The 15,554-nt window shown below is 40.9% G+C and overlaps 1 long non-coding RNA gene across 1 annotated transcript; it reads right to left on the minus strand.

The window, feature by feature from the left end:
- Positions 1-2,668: 2,668 nt before the first annotated feature.
- On the minus strand, positions 2,669-15,254 carry LOC139701789 (uncharacterized). Its single transcript, XR_011704342.1, has 4 exons — positions 15,026-15,254; positions 13,425-13,513; positions 5,483-5,707; positions 2,669-4,186 (listed from the first exon to the last, which is right to left on the minus strand). It is a non-coding gene; the product is annotated as an uncharacterized lncRNA (long non-coding RNA).
- Between the last annotated feature and the right edge of the window lie 300 nt (positions 15,255-15,554).

Consider the following 15,554-nt stretch of genomic DNA (forward strand, 5'->3'; position numbering starts at 1 on the left):
ACATGTGCACTATATACCAGGAAATGTGCTTCTGGGTCTCTATGATGCCTTCTCACACCTGTTTGTAAGGCAGCATTGGAGTCGATGTTCCCAGAAGCATTTCTTTCAGTGAGGGAACTGTTACTGGGTAGAAGGCAGGAAAGACCATCCATAAGCCAACAGGGTAAAGGCCTCAGAGACTGGAAAGAGGGAATGAGGCCATTCCAGCCTAGAAGGAGACATCGGGCCTGGGAATGTTCTGTCGCTGCCCCTAACAGCTTCAGCCACACAGCTCCTTAGTTATGCCTAACCCTACCCCTAGCAATGGCTAACCACTTAATCTTCTCTAAAATCCTTCCTCTTTTGCCAACAAACCCTCACCCCCACCCTTATGTTAATAAAGGCTTAAAAATTACTTTTCCTAGATTTGCTGAAATACTGAGCTGATTGGCCCCTTTCTGAATCCTATTCCCTACCAATCAAATATAGGGACAGATCAAACCCATGAAACACCCGAGACAACAGAGACCCTTGGCATCCCTCTCTTGGGACCCCTTCCTCTTCAGGACCTCTGCTTCTATTATTCAAATAAATCTTGTTTCTTGCTCTCACCCTGTTCTCTGTGGATTTCATTCTTCACATTCACATGTTACTCTGGCAGGAACTAGGTAAAGACACACAATATACGTTATCTGGTAAACAATACTGACCGAATACATCAAAAACCAGAAAAAATTCTCTAACATTATTCCATTTGGACACATTATAAATATATGTACATTAACTCTGAGGCAGAAGGATCTCAAGTTCTCACAAATTTGAGAGCAGCCTCCGGAACTTGGCAGGACCTTTGTCTGGTTAAAAAAAAAGGAAAAAGAAAGAAAAGCAAAGATAACGACTCAAAACTGCCTGGCCTTGCACTGGGAATTTGGCTCAGTGGCAAAGTGTCTACCTAGCATGTGTGAGGCTGTGGGGTTGGTTCCCCAGCACCCTCCCCACACAAACACACATAACCTGTCCCAGCATCTATCCACTACCCAATTCCACAGCCACATCCACATTTTAGGTTATTTGTTCCAGCAAAATTCATTTCTTTCTTCCATTCAATTTTTGTTTTGGTCAGCTTCATGCGAGACTGGGGAATTCCTAAAGAACCAGAAATTTATTTTCTCACACTTTCAGGGGCTGGGAAGTCTGATATCATGACACCAGCACCTGGACATGTCCTTCCTGCTGCATTCTCATGTGGCAGATGGCAAAGGGGCAAGATGAAACAACTCACTTCCATGAACCTGTTAGAGCGGCATCAATCCATTCATGAGGACACATCCCCCATCATCCAAACTCCTCTCCAAAGGCCCTGCCTCACAATACTGTTGCATTGGGGACTAAGTTTCCCGCATAGGACTTTGAGGAAAACACTGAGACCACAGCATAAGACTACACGTCCATTTTAAGTTTGAATCTGAGCTCTGACTTTTATTTCCAAGAAGTTATAGTTCTAAGATTTTTCACTTACAAACACAGGAAAACCAATTAAACAGCCATGCACTCCAAGATCAAGGACACCACTATTTACTGACCGTTCAGTCTATTCTGGGAGCTACTCATAAACACTCTGGCGTGCAACTCAGGAAACAATCTCTTGAGATTGGCACTGTGCTGATCACCACGTCATTAAAGACTCTGACTAACAAGCCGACAGAAGTTCCTTCCCTTAGGACCAGGTCACACCCTCATAAACCCATCATCATGTTAAAAATGCATTTAATACACCTCATCTACTGGACAGCACAGCTTAGCTCTACATACCTTGAACATGCTCAGAGCACTTCCATTAGCCTCACCTGGGGAAAATGATTGAACAAGGTCTGATTTCTACAGAAGTGTTGAAAATGTCATGTAATTTACTGAATATCGTACAGCACAGACTCATCAGTTCTTCACCATTTCCTGATCACAATGCTGACTGGGAAGAATGTCATACTGCATGATCAATTCAGGAAAATACCCAAATTCAACATTCTGGTACTCCACCCTGCCCAGAGTTGGCTGTGTGACTATCTCTATGACTAAAAGGGTATCTCCTTGGGGCCTGAGGCTTCTGCAGGTCTCTTCCCAAGAAGCCCACCATGGGCTCATCCTGGGAATCTCCAGTAGCCATTCAGGAGGTATGTGCCAAGGCATGGGGATGGGGCCGAGAACAAAAGAAGTGTCCAGGTGCCAGGGAGTGGACATTCTAGAGGGGGAGCTGGTGAGCCAGGGACACAAAAAGGTATTAATAAGCAAGTCACATAATAGAACTTTAGAGAGGAATAGATGGTGTCATGAGTAATGGAGTCTAGTGGGTAGAGTTAGGAAAGTGCATTAGAGAGGGATTCAGGATGGGAACCCTCAAGTATTTAGAGCTAAAGAATATGAGAATCTAGCTGGGTGCAGTGATGCATGCTTGTAATCCCAGCGGCTCGGGAGGCTGAAGTAGGAGGATTGTGAGTTCAAAGCCAGCTTCAGCAACAGCAAGGCACTAAGCAATTCCGAGAGACCCTGTCTCTAATTTCTCTAATAAAATACAAAACTGGGCTGTGGAGGTGGTTCAGTGGTCGAGTGCCCCCAAGTTCAACCTCTGGTACCAAAAAAAAAAAAAAAAGATGAGCCACTGATGAACACAATACTCACAACTTTTAGAAAGTTTGCTTCAAGTAGGATATTTTCTACAGCATTTTACACAAATTACTTTGTATTAGGCTCTTCACGTGACTTGACATTCATAGGATTTCTTAACATTCATAGGATTTCACAGCGTGAGGAATTTTCATAGGATATTCAAACTATTTGTCACAACTGACAACTTTCTCATATTTTTCACATTCACAGGGCTTTGATCCAGTGCGCATCCTTACATGTAGGCCAACTGAAAACTTCCACACATCTTCTATTGAAGCAGTGTTTCTCTACATTATGTTCTTCTATATCAGTGAACTGAACCAAGATGATGAGAGCTGTGGCGTTGAGTCCTCTCCACTCTGCATGCTCATGTGTGCTACAATGGTTGTATGGTAATGAAGCCTTCCCACATGCTACAAATAGGGTTTCTCTCCAATGTGAATCTTTTCATGTTTTTCTAAATTATTGGAGCCCTTGCAGGCTTTCCCACAGTGCTTACATAGTTTTTCCCTCCAGAGTGCATCTCTTCACGTCTTTGCATTTTACTGTACTCTCTGAAGGCTTTCCCACATTGCTTATGTACATGAGGTTTCTCTCCACTGTGATTTCTTTCATGTATCCGAAGAGTACTGGCTCAAGTGAAGGCTTTCCCACAGTGCTTACATATGTAAGGTTTTCCTCCAGTGTGGATTCGTTCATGTATTTGAAGGAAACTGGAATGTTGAGAGCCACAGCCGAAGGGGCCCCAGCAAACTTCCAGCTGCCGGCTGATGATTGGCTCACTGCAGCCCCAGCAACATCTAGCTGATTGGCTCCTCTGAGGTGATGCTCATTGGGCTGTTTCCCTGCCCTTTCAGACCACAGAGCTGCTCATTGGGGGACTTTTTTGGCTCCGCCCACGTGACCCAGCCAATCGGCCTCAAGAGCAGGAGGATTGTGGGAGGTGGAGAGAAGCTTGTGTTGGAGAGAGAGGCTTGTGGAAAGCCGGTGGTGGCAGTTGAGGCTCTGAGGGTTTTTCCTGAGAGGCTGTTTTGTTTGGTGTGTGGTTCTAAAAATAAAGTTAGTTTCTTTTGACAAGTGGCTCTTGATTGTGCCCAGCCAGACTGCGGCACTGGAACATCTGAAAGCATGCCCACATTGCTCACACACGTTTCTTTCTAGTGTGAGTTTGTGCATGTCTTTGACAATAAACAGGAAGACTGAAGGTTTTCCCACACTGCTTACATTCGTAAGGTTTCTCTCCAGTATGAGACCTTTCATGATCTCGAAGGTAACTGGGCCACTTAAAGATTTTATCACATTTTTTTACATTCATAGGGTTTCTCTCTAGACTCCTGATACTTAAGTCGTCTGCATGTAGAGTCAGATGTGATGTGCCTCTTAAGGGATGAATGACCAAAGGCCACTTCACACACACAGCTTTCATGAGTCTTTACTCCAAGAAGTGTTTTCTTGTTCAGAATATGATCTGGAGTCTGGCTGAACATTTTTTCACACTGTCTACTTTTTTTTATATTCATTGAGTCTCTCTACCACTTGACTTCTGTAACAAAAAAGCAGCACAATATAAAGGATTTGCTTATTAGTGATTTTACATTTATTAATATATATTAGCTTTCATGTTAACACCATCAAGAAGTGTGTAGGCTTTATACCTATATAAACCAAGGGAACTTGAATGGACTGACTGCTTGGCAAGATGGTTCAACAACAGATATTGTCAAAGCAGTGATATTCACTGGGTTTCTTGATTGGGGTTTTGGGGAGGATTTTTTTTCTTTTCTTTTTAAATTGTATTTTTTTTTTCTTTTTTAATATTTATTTTTTAGTTTTCGGTGGACACAACATCTTTGTTTGTATATGGTGCTGAGGATCGAACCCGGGCCGCACTCATGCCAGGCGAGCGCGCTACCGCTTGAGCCACATCCCCAGCCCCTTAAATTGTATTTTTGGAACTGGGATCCAATGCATGACTTTGCACATGTGAGACAAGTGCTTTACTGCTGAGCTATATCCCAGCCCTCACTGGGGTTTCTTGATACTATTTCCAACTTAACTATTTTGCAAACACTGACCATCTAAGTCACATTTAAGTACAGGTTAGGTATTCCTCATCTGAAATGCATGGGCCCAGAAGTGCACTGAATTTCAGATTTTGAAATATTTGAATATACATATGAAATATTTTGGAGATGGAACCCAAGAGAAAAGGTCAAATTCATTTAGGTTTTATAATATACCATATGCTCAAAGCCTGAAAGTAATTCCATACAACATTTTAAATAATGTTGTGCATGAAATAAGGTTTCTGTACATTAAATCATGAGAAAATGTCACTTGTAGCATCATGCTGGTGCTCAAGTAGTTTAGGATATTGCAGCATCTAAATTTTGAATTTTTGGAGTAAGGATGCTCAACCTGTATTTAGTTCTGGAGAAAATATTCTGAGAGAAAATAATTTTGAAACTGGGCTTATTTGTTTTGATTGCAATGTTTTAATGTTAATGTTTCCAACTCCAAATTTCTTGAGGAATGCTGCTTTCTCTTGTGAGTTCAAATCATTAATATATATATATTAGCTTAAAAATTGATTTCTCCACGGATTTTTGTACTCATCTTCAATGTTCTGATACCCCCATTTTTGTCCTAAAATGTAGACCCAGAAAAATCATTATGAATTATTATCACAGAAAATTTCTAAGAACGTAGGTTCACATTATATTGAGATCATGTTGAATTTTTCACCAAAGCATTCCCTTTTCATATGAAAAATCTTTAAACAGCATTGATGAATACTTGTTCCCTAACTGACTAGGTGAATGAATGATTTCACCCTTACCTACAGAGGCCAGGTTCCTGAAGGTTTCCTGCATCACAGCTCTGTAGAGCTTCTTCTGGGAATGAGTTAGCAATGACCACTCTTCCCGGGTAAAGTTCACAGCCACATTCTCAGAGGTCACTGACCCCTAAAAGAATCCCAAATATGTTTTCAGGAGGAAGGGTGAGACTGACAGCTCCTGGGATCCTGTACTCAATTCATGACAAGGTCACATAAGGCTGCAAACTACAAACGTTTATTGCATGACTTGGTTGTTACATTCTTTCTCTGCCCATACCCATGTTCTCTCACACAGCTTTTCTGATGCTAGATTTGAATGCTTCTATACAGAAATAGCAGAACGAGAACATTTGTCACATTGGGGAGTTCAAATATACTGCTGGGGCATCCCTAATATCTCCTTGTACTATGGACCTATAGCATCTATCTACGTAGTGTAGGCAACAGACTTAATATCAGTGGTCTTGAGACTTCATCCTTGGAAATACTTTGTCACTCATTCTGCCTCCTTTACTGGTAGCTGGGAACTGGAATTGGGATGGACTTCATCTATCTAACCAACAGGAAAAGCTTGATTTGCCTAACTGGTTTATGCAAATGGTATGGGAAGTTGCTTTACTCCTGTTTCCCCTCTAAAAGTTTGCACTTTTCTTACCTGTTTAATAGAAAGGGCCTACCTGATCAGTCCTGAAAATCTTGTTTGGGTAATGAATCCCTCTCTCTTTCTTTTTGCAGCACTGGAGACTGAACCCAGGACCTCGCCCATGTTAGGTAAGTACATTACTACTGAGGTATATCCCCAGCCCTTTCAAGAAAGTTTTATCTTAACTTGCCCAGGCTGACCTCGAACTTGAGATCCTCCTCAATCATCCTCCCCAGTAGCTGGGAGTATGGGTGTATACCACCATGCCTGGAATGAATGCTAGATCTCTAATGAGCTTCCCTAATGGACAGTGGTTGACAACTTTTAGTAGTTGACAACTTTTCACCTGGAGAATGCAGCACATCCTCTATGGTTACATTAAGGGACGTCTGGAAGCATGAACCTAGTATCCTTTACATCTAATTTAATTAAATATTTGATAAAACTCATGAAGGATAAATACTCAGTAGCAGAACTGGGTAACTATCAGTAGGAACAATTTACTGTATACTTCAAAATAGGTAGGAGGAGTTTGCATGTTCCCAGCATGAAGAAATGGTAACCATTTGAGGTGATAGATGTGACAATTACCCTGATCTGCTCATCACACACTGAACACAAGTACTGAAATATCAGATGGTGCTCCATAATATACATAATTATTATGAGTTAATTAAAAATTAAAAACACTTATCAAATAGCCTTATGTTTTATTGGGGGATGTCAAAGGAAAATGAAATAAGGTGAAAGAGGCAAAGGTTTTTAAGAACTCAATGTCTCCTCTCACATATGTCTATAAAATCCCCTAAGTTCCTCCAAAATAGACCTTTTAGGAGTTAACCAAAACTATTTTACCAAATCTAGTAGGAATAACAAATTCTAACAGAACTGAAAATCTTCCAAATGGGAAAGAGCTTGCCTAAAATACATAAAGGGTTTTGAAACTATAATATTTAGAACATCATGCTAATAATGGATAGAGATAAACCAGTAAACTAAGTATAGGAAAATAATGTTCACATGTATGAACAGTAGATTAATAATAGCACAGGTATGAAATAGAAAAGTGTCAGAAATCAAAAGCACTTTAATTCATGGGAAGGGGTAAATTGGTATCTAACTGGAAACTGCATTACCTCCCAATCCATTCCATGTACAATAATCAATTCATTATACATTCAAATGGGAAAGGTAAAACTCAAAGACTTTAAGATGTCAAAAATCTTTTGAAGGCAGATGTAGGGCACAGGCCTGTAATTCCAGCTGCTCAGGAGGCTCAGACAGGAGGATCCCAGTTTGAGGTCACTGTGGGCAACATAGTGAGATCCTATCTCAACATAACAAAGTGGGAGAGGGGCAAGAGGGGCTGGGAATGTTGCTCAATGCAAGAGCTTGGCCTAGCGTGCCCAAGGCCCTGGGCTCAATTCTAGTCCTCAATAAAAATTTGTTAAATTTTTCTGGATGAAAGAAGAGACTCTTCAATACTTTAAATACAGGGAGATAAAGAAGAAAGCAGAAGTAAAATAACCTGAACACATGCAAAATGAAAGGATTACTCTGCCAAGTTAAAACAAACGAACACATGATTTAAAGACTGGGAAGCCAGGCAGGGGGGTGCCTGTAATCCCAGCAGCTTGGGAGGCTGAAGCAGGAGGATCCCAAATTCAAAGCCAGCCTCAGTAACTTGGTAAGGCCCTGTCTCTAAATAAAATATTTAAAAAGAGCTGGGATGTGGCTCAGTGGTTAAGCGCCCCTGGGTTCAATCCCCGGCATAAAAACCAACCAACCAACCCGGGAAAATGATCATAATGTATTTAATGGTACATAAAAATACCATACATGGAAAAAGATCCATGTCCTTGACAATGAAGGAGTAGTCAATAAATTAACAGTCAAGTAGGTCCCATTTCATAACCATAAGTACAAAATTTAGCCAATAAGATAGTGCCAAGTGTCAATGTCCACAGCAAGTCATTATGATGAATGAAGATCACTGGACCCACTCCATTGGTATTTCCTATTGTTTGAATTTGAACACAATCTAGATAATAATGTACTCTGGAAATCAAAGGATTGCATTTTAAGCATCCTTTCCATACACCAAAAAATGGTAGATATGTTAGCTCAACTTAGGCACTCCACAATGGATACATATTTCAAAGCATGATGTTTTAAATTATAAGAATTCAATTTTATGTATCAATGAAAAGTATATGGATATTTTTAAAATAAAATAAAAATAAAGACAAAGACATTAAATATGTTATGCAGAGAGATAGGTTTCTAGCATTAACTGAAAAAACAGCTGGGGCTAGAGTTGTGGCTCAGTGGTAGAGTGCTTACCTAGCATGTGTGAGGCACTAGGTTCAATTCTCAGCAACACATATAAATAAATAAAGGTCCATTGACAACTAAAAAAAAATTAAATTTTAAATAAATATTTAAATATTTAAATAAATATTTAAATAAACAGCTGGAGTGCTTATATTAATTCAGACTAATCAGGCAGTAACTGTTCAAGGAAAATTATAAGGAATACAGGGATCAAATAATGATAAAGCAGTAGGTTCTCCCAAAAGACATAATAATCCTTAATATGTATGCTCCTAAGAGTCACGTTATGTGAACCCAAACTTAAAACAAAGAAAATATAGATCTATAATTATATTTGAAGACTTCTACAGACATATTAGTAATTGACAGATAAAGCAAAAATAGTTATAACAGAATTAAACTCATTAAGGCTGGGTTTGTAGCTCAGTGGTAGAGTGCTTGTCTGGCATGTGTAAGGAACCAGGTTCCATTCTCAGCACTGCATATAAGTTAATTAATTAATAAAGGTCCAACGAAAACTAAAAATAATAATAATAATAATTAAGTATCATCCATTAACTGAAGCCATTTGATATTTCAGAATACTCCACCTAACAACTACAGAGTATACACTATTCTCAAGATTACATGGAATACTCACCAATATAGACCATGTTCTGAGCTATAAAACACACCACAACAAATCTAAGGGAACAGAAATCATATAAAGTATGCTCTCAGAGCATATTGGAACTGAAGTGGAAATCAACAGCAGAAATATAGTTGGAGAAACTTCAAATTACTACAGACTGAAACATAGATTTCTTTTTAAAAAAATGTTTTTAGTTGCAGATGAACACAATATCTTTATTTGATCTATTTTTTTAATATTTGTTTTAGTTTAGGTGGACACAATAACCTTTATTTGTACTAAGCAACTCAGCAAGACGCTGTCTCTAAATAAAATACAAAAATAGGGCTGGGGTTGTGGCTCAGCGATAGAGTGCTTGCCCAGCACATGCAAGGCGCTGGGTTCGATCCTCAGTACCACATAAAAATAAAGGTATTGTGTCAACTAAAAAATATTAAAAAAAAAAAAAAAGAAAAAAGAAATCAACAAAACCAAAACCTATTTCTTTTCTTTTTCTTGTTTGGTACCAGGAATTGATCCTAGGGCACTTAACCACAGAGCCATATACCCAGTCCCTTTTTGTATTTTATTTATAGATAGGGCCTCACTAAATTGCCAAGGCTGGTTTGGAACTTGCAATCCTCCTGCCTCGGCTTCCCAAGCTGCTGGGTTTACAGGCATGTGCCACAACCACGCTGAGCTCCAAAACCTGTTTCTTTGGTGGTGGTGGTGGGGGGGGGAAATAATCAATGAAATTCACAAACCCCAGCCAAACTAACTGAAAAAGGAGAAAACACACAAATAACCACCACAATGATATAATGAGGGGATCACTGACACTAATTCCATAAACATTAAAGAAACCACAAAGGAATATTACAATTCCATGCCAAAAAATTTACTAACTTGTCTGAAATTAACCAATTTCTGGAAAGAAACAATCTGCTAATACTCATACCAGGAGAGAGAATATAAACAGAGGGGACAAAAGTATATAATTTTGTAATATATCAACAATAAACAATTGGATATGAAATTTAAAACCACAACATCATTCACATAATACCCAAAACAAGAAAAAAGCAAAAACAATAAACCTCATGAAAAAGTAAGAGGCTCTCTGGGGCCCCACCCAGTAGGCACTAAGCAACTCAGTGAGACCCTGTCTCTAGATAAAATACAAAATAGAGCTGGGGATGTGGCTCAGTGGCTAAGTGCCCCTGAGTTCAATCCCTGGGAGCCAAAAAAAAAAAAAAAAAAAAGGCTTGCCAAGTACAGTGGTGCACACCTGTAATCCCAGTGGCTGGGAAGGCTGAGGCAGGAGAATCACGAGTTCAAAGCCAGCCTAAGCAACTCAGCAAGGCCCTAAACAACTGCCTCTGAATAAAATATAAAAAAAGGGTGGGGATGTGGCTTGGTGTTTAAGGTCCTCTGGGTTCAATTCCCAATACCAAAAAAATAGAAATCAAAGGTTTAAACAGCAATACTGATCAGTAAAAAGCAATATATAATCATACAGATATAAAGGATATAAATAAATAAATTAGATCATTCCGAGTGTAAGTCACAAGCATACATACATATGCTTGAAAGGTCAGTGCATTCATCCATAAACAACTACTGACATCTTAGATTAAATTAGTCACAATGTAAAAAGCAACATTTTCCCCAATTGTGTAAAAAAAAAATCAGCGGTGTTCTAGCAGTTGGGAACAAAAACTGAGAATGATATTATCAACATCAAAAATAAAACCCCTGCTGGGCATGGTGGTGCAGGCCTGTAATCCCAGCAGCTTGGGAAGCTGAGACAGGAGAATCAAGAATTCAAAGCCTCAGCAACTGGCAAGGCACTAAGGAACTCAGTGAGCCCTGCCTCTAAATAAAATACAAAATAGGGCTGGGGATGTGGCTCAGTGGTTGAACTAACTCAGAGCCCCTGAGTTCAATCCCTGGTACCCCCCATCAACAACAACAAAACCCCAAACCATCCAAATCCCAAAATAAGTGAATCTAGGTTCTGCATTAGGAGCAGCATGTGTGTGACAGGCAAAGAACCAAGAGCTTTTCAGTACAAAGGAATGGGATCTTAAGTGTACTATTAACACCTTCAAAATCCCAAAGAGGTAAAACCCAGCAAAACTACCTCATGATAAATACAGGGTAAAGCCATAAAGAACTTCAAGAAGTGGGAATTATTGTCATCTCTGGGTACGGAGGTAGGTGAGAGTAGGGAGACACTCCAAAATTAACCACCATTCTACCTGGATAGTGACGCTGTGGGTGCTTATATTCTTAAACTTAGTATGAAACAGTTTATTTCAAGAATTCTCTTTGCTTCTCCAGACCTTATCATTCTATCCACTCAGGTTCAAACCAAGAAAATAAAAATCTTACATCTGCATCTTGAAATACATACAATTCTTCACTGCTTAACTAAGCCTGAGCTGTTCAAAGGAAACAAAAGGGAGCAGCTCAGAGAAGATGAGCACTTTAGCCAGAATTCACAAGAGAATCCACACCCCTAAGCTTGGGCCCAGGGTGGCTCACATTTAGGCTGTGAGTGAGGAAAGCCTGAGCAGCCCGTAAATGAATTCTAGGGACTCCATACACCCTACTGTCCAATCCTCACAGTCCTCCATTGTCCCAATTCTCACCAAGGACCACTCACCCAGTTTAAAGCTCTGACTTGTGACATCACTTCAGGTACAAAATGCATGGTACTTATCAAACACCACTGAGTGTGCCCCAATTCTACTCTGACACCAGAGTTAACAGAGACCATACTAGTTCAGTGCGCAATCTCACCACACCACCCCCACTGTAGATGCCAGTCCAAAGCTGTCTAGCTCCTTATGCACAACCAAAGACATCCTATCACTCAGGAAATTCCAAGGGGTTTAGGACATATGCGCCAGAAACTGGAGACAGAGATCAAATATATTTTTTTAATTATATCACAGACCCCAAAGAAATTCTCAAATTCACAAATGCTCCTCCAGCAGAACCCAGAGGTGTCTGGGTCAGAAATTCATAGACTTTCTCAATGGGCACAAATTATGCTGACTAACCCAACTCTGTGGATGCAAAATCAGGCTGCTAAGAGTTTAATGTCACCCAAGCCCAGCCATCCAGCAATAATAAAAGAAATCAAGTCCCATTGCCTGGTGTTCTGGAGAAGCAGCCTAGTGCAAAAAACACCCTTCTCATTACACTTAGATGATACTGCCCCCCACCTTTTAAACCAGACATGTATTTTCAAATTCTTGATTTTTGCCTCATATGACTAAGCTGAACTTATCAGTATAAATAATATATACTTGTTCATCAAACTTAAATTCTCTCCTTCCTCTAGACCTGTGATCTCTGACCCAATCTCAGCCTGAGCCAGCACACAACCCTCCCTTTATATAATGGACTGTCTTCAGGGGAAACTTTCTCTGGTTCAGGATCTTATGTTCCACCCTCCAGCATCCCTTGCTCTCCCATTCTTTCTGCTCTCTTCTGGTATCTACCTCCTGAGGGTGGGGGTGAGGGAAGCCCTTTCTGCTTTCTACTGGGATATCTGCAGACCTTACAGCTGAGGCTTTCCCCCTACTACAGTACTCCTTTCAAATAAAGCCATATCCTCAATCAACATTTCAATTTCACTTTTTTATTTTTGGTACTGGGGATTTAACCAGGGGCAATTTACCACTAGGCTACAACCCCAACCATTTTATTTTGAGACAGGGTCTCACTAATTTGTTTAGGGCCTAAGCTAAATGACTGAGGCTGGCCCTGAATTTACAAGCCTCCTGCCTCAGTCTCTGAAAACAGCTGGGATAATAGGCGTGAACAATCACACCTGGCAACATTTCATTTTGTACAACATGTAGAAAAGCCCAGGAATAAGAACCACAGCCTCAGAGAGTAAGCATATCTCCCCTTCCAGTCCAATGCTGTCCACAGGTGCAGGTGGATCCAGGCTTTCCAGTGTCTCAATACCAAGTATCCTTCTGTACTAGGTGTGGGACATACTTGTGGGTAGGCTGGGACATACTTACGGGTAGGCTCCCAGGAAGAAGCTAATGGTTCTCCAGACCTCCCTTCATAATTTCATTACTTGCCTCAGTTTGGAATCACTAGGGGAGACCTCTGCTCCCCAGTCAAAATGACAATTTTTTGGAGGGGGAGGGAGGGAGACACCCAAGTGTGCTTTACCACTGAGCCACATCCCCAACCCTTTTTATTTTTCATTCTAAGAAAGGATCTTGCTAAGTTACTGAGGCTGGCTTCAAACTTGCAATCCTCCCGTCTCAGCCTTCCAGGTCAGGAGATTAGATCTGTGCCAATGCACCCAGCTACAATTCACTTACTTTATGAGAAAATATCCAGTTTGAAAAATCCATCAAGATAATGTGATAGTAGGAACAAATGTGACTCCATTTTGTTTTATGACTTCATCCTGTAAAACAACCACGCCAAGTAGAAGAGTCATAACTGGGGCAAAATGTTCTTTTCCTTTTGCTATAGAAACCTTTAAGAACACGGAACTACCTAATGGGGTATTGTTTCTGTAACTAGGGTAACGGGGCTCTGTTTCTGTAACTGGGGTGACTGGGCTAACTGTGATTGGTTAGGCTTCCCTCTGCTTGACTGCACTGTCCTGCTTCTGTAACCTGGCTTGCTTGCATTGGCTAGACCCCCTGAATATCCCTTTTGCGGTTTTCAGGCTTATAAGGAGTGCCCTTGCAATTGTTCAGGGCTGATCAGGGGAACAGCTTTGTGTTCTGGTCAGCCGCCACCGGTGTGCTTCAATAAAGGCTTGATTCGATTATACGTGAGTGGTCTGGAAGTCAGTTTATGAAACCCTGGGACAAAGCTTTAACTATAACAATAACTCAAACTCAGTATTTATGTTAACAGCAGGGAAGGAAATGGTTAAAGCACTGGTATTTCTTTGCTCCAAAGGAAAAGCACAAGTATCTATCCTTTTCAGACAATAGATATGACATTTAATTATTTGTTCTATGGCATTGAATCATTTAGCAAGAAATGTACTGAAACATTTCTTGGTATTACCATGCTCCAACCCATAGAGTTTAACATTAAGCTGGTAAGTACAGGTAGAAGGAAAGAGATCAAAGTTATTTACAGGGACAATTCTCCACCTAGGAAAGGAGAGGTACTGACACTGATGAACTATTTTATTTTGAGAGGTGGGTCTCACTAATTTGTTTAGGGCCTAAGCTAAACGACTGAGGCTAGCCCTGAATTTACAAGCCTCCTGCCTCTATTTCACCAATTTATCTACCATACTTTCTTGTAGAAATCTGTTAATTTCCCTCATTCATAATGGGAGCCTGTTGTTTCCTAATTTTCTTTTCTCCAGTGTCTTTCTCAAGCCTAAGTACTGAATTTCCAATTGAAAGGATGAAAAAAGAACTGAGAGGCATAATAACCACATTCTGGGGGAAAAAAAGGAAAATGAAAAATTTTAACAGAGCACAAGACTACATAGTTTTTTTTCTTTTTTCTCCCATTTTTCAGTACTGGGGAATTGAACCCAGGTGACCTCTACCACTGAGCCATACTCCCATCCCTTTTTATTTTTTAATTTTCAAACAGGGACTTGCTAAATTGCCCAGGCTGGCTTGGAACTTGGAATGCTCAGTCTTTCGAGTAGCTGGTATATTACAGGTGTGCACCACTAAGACTACGTACTGGTTTTTAATAAAATCCACCTGCATACTTGCCTCTTTGGATATACCTTATATTTCAAGCTCGAATGATAAAATGTTTTACATTGAATGAAAAACTGAGGCTTGTGGTAGAGAGGCTCAAATAAACAACTCTTTTTGAAGAAGGAGCAATGCTGGCCTGTAACCGGACATAGGTGAAACATTAAGACTCATCTTTTTGCCACACAGGACATCCCTCTCCACTCCCACCCTCCACCCCAGTACTGCTCACTCACAACACAGGATTGTGCCATGCGCTGGAAGTGTGCTGAGTTTTTGAGTTCTGGCGCCATCTCCTTTTCTTTGGGGAGAGGTTTTCTCCTTTCACAAATCTGGGAATCCAGAGAGTAAGAATGTCTCCGTCTTTTCCCCCTCAATATCAGCATCCAATCAGATGACGACCAATACGAATCAGAGCAAGGGGAATCTTGGTGGAGAATATAAAATCTTAACCCCGCTGGGGCTATTTAGATGAAAGCAACAGCGCACTCACACCAAGGAAGAACGGTGCTGCGCATACAAGGCCGTGGACGGGCGCCCTGCGTACCAAGACTCCAGGGAAGAGGGTGGACATCCACGGTTCCTCCCGCGCACACATTTCACACGCGAGTCGCGTTCTCTCTGCGACCCTCCCGCGGTCAGTCCGGGGAGTAGCGGGGCTGTGGGGCGGACCTGCCTAAAGAGAGCTCGGGGCTCAAGTAGCCACGTGCGGTCAGGGCAGGACACCGGGGTCCCGGCTGCCCGCAGCCCCTCCATGCGGGCGGC

The sequence above is a fragment of the Marmota flaviventris genome, chromosome 1 (assembly GCF_047511675.1).
Source record: "Marmota flaviventris isolate mMarFla1 chromosome 1, mMarFla1.hap1, whole genome shotgun sequence".
Taxonomy (NCBI): domain Eukaryota; kingdom Metazoa; phylum Chordata; class Mammalia; order Rodentia; family Sciuridae; genus Marmota; species Marmota flaviventris.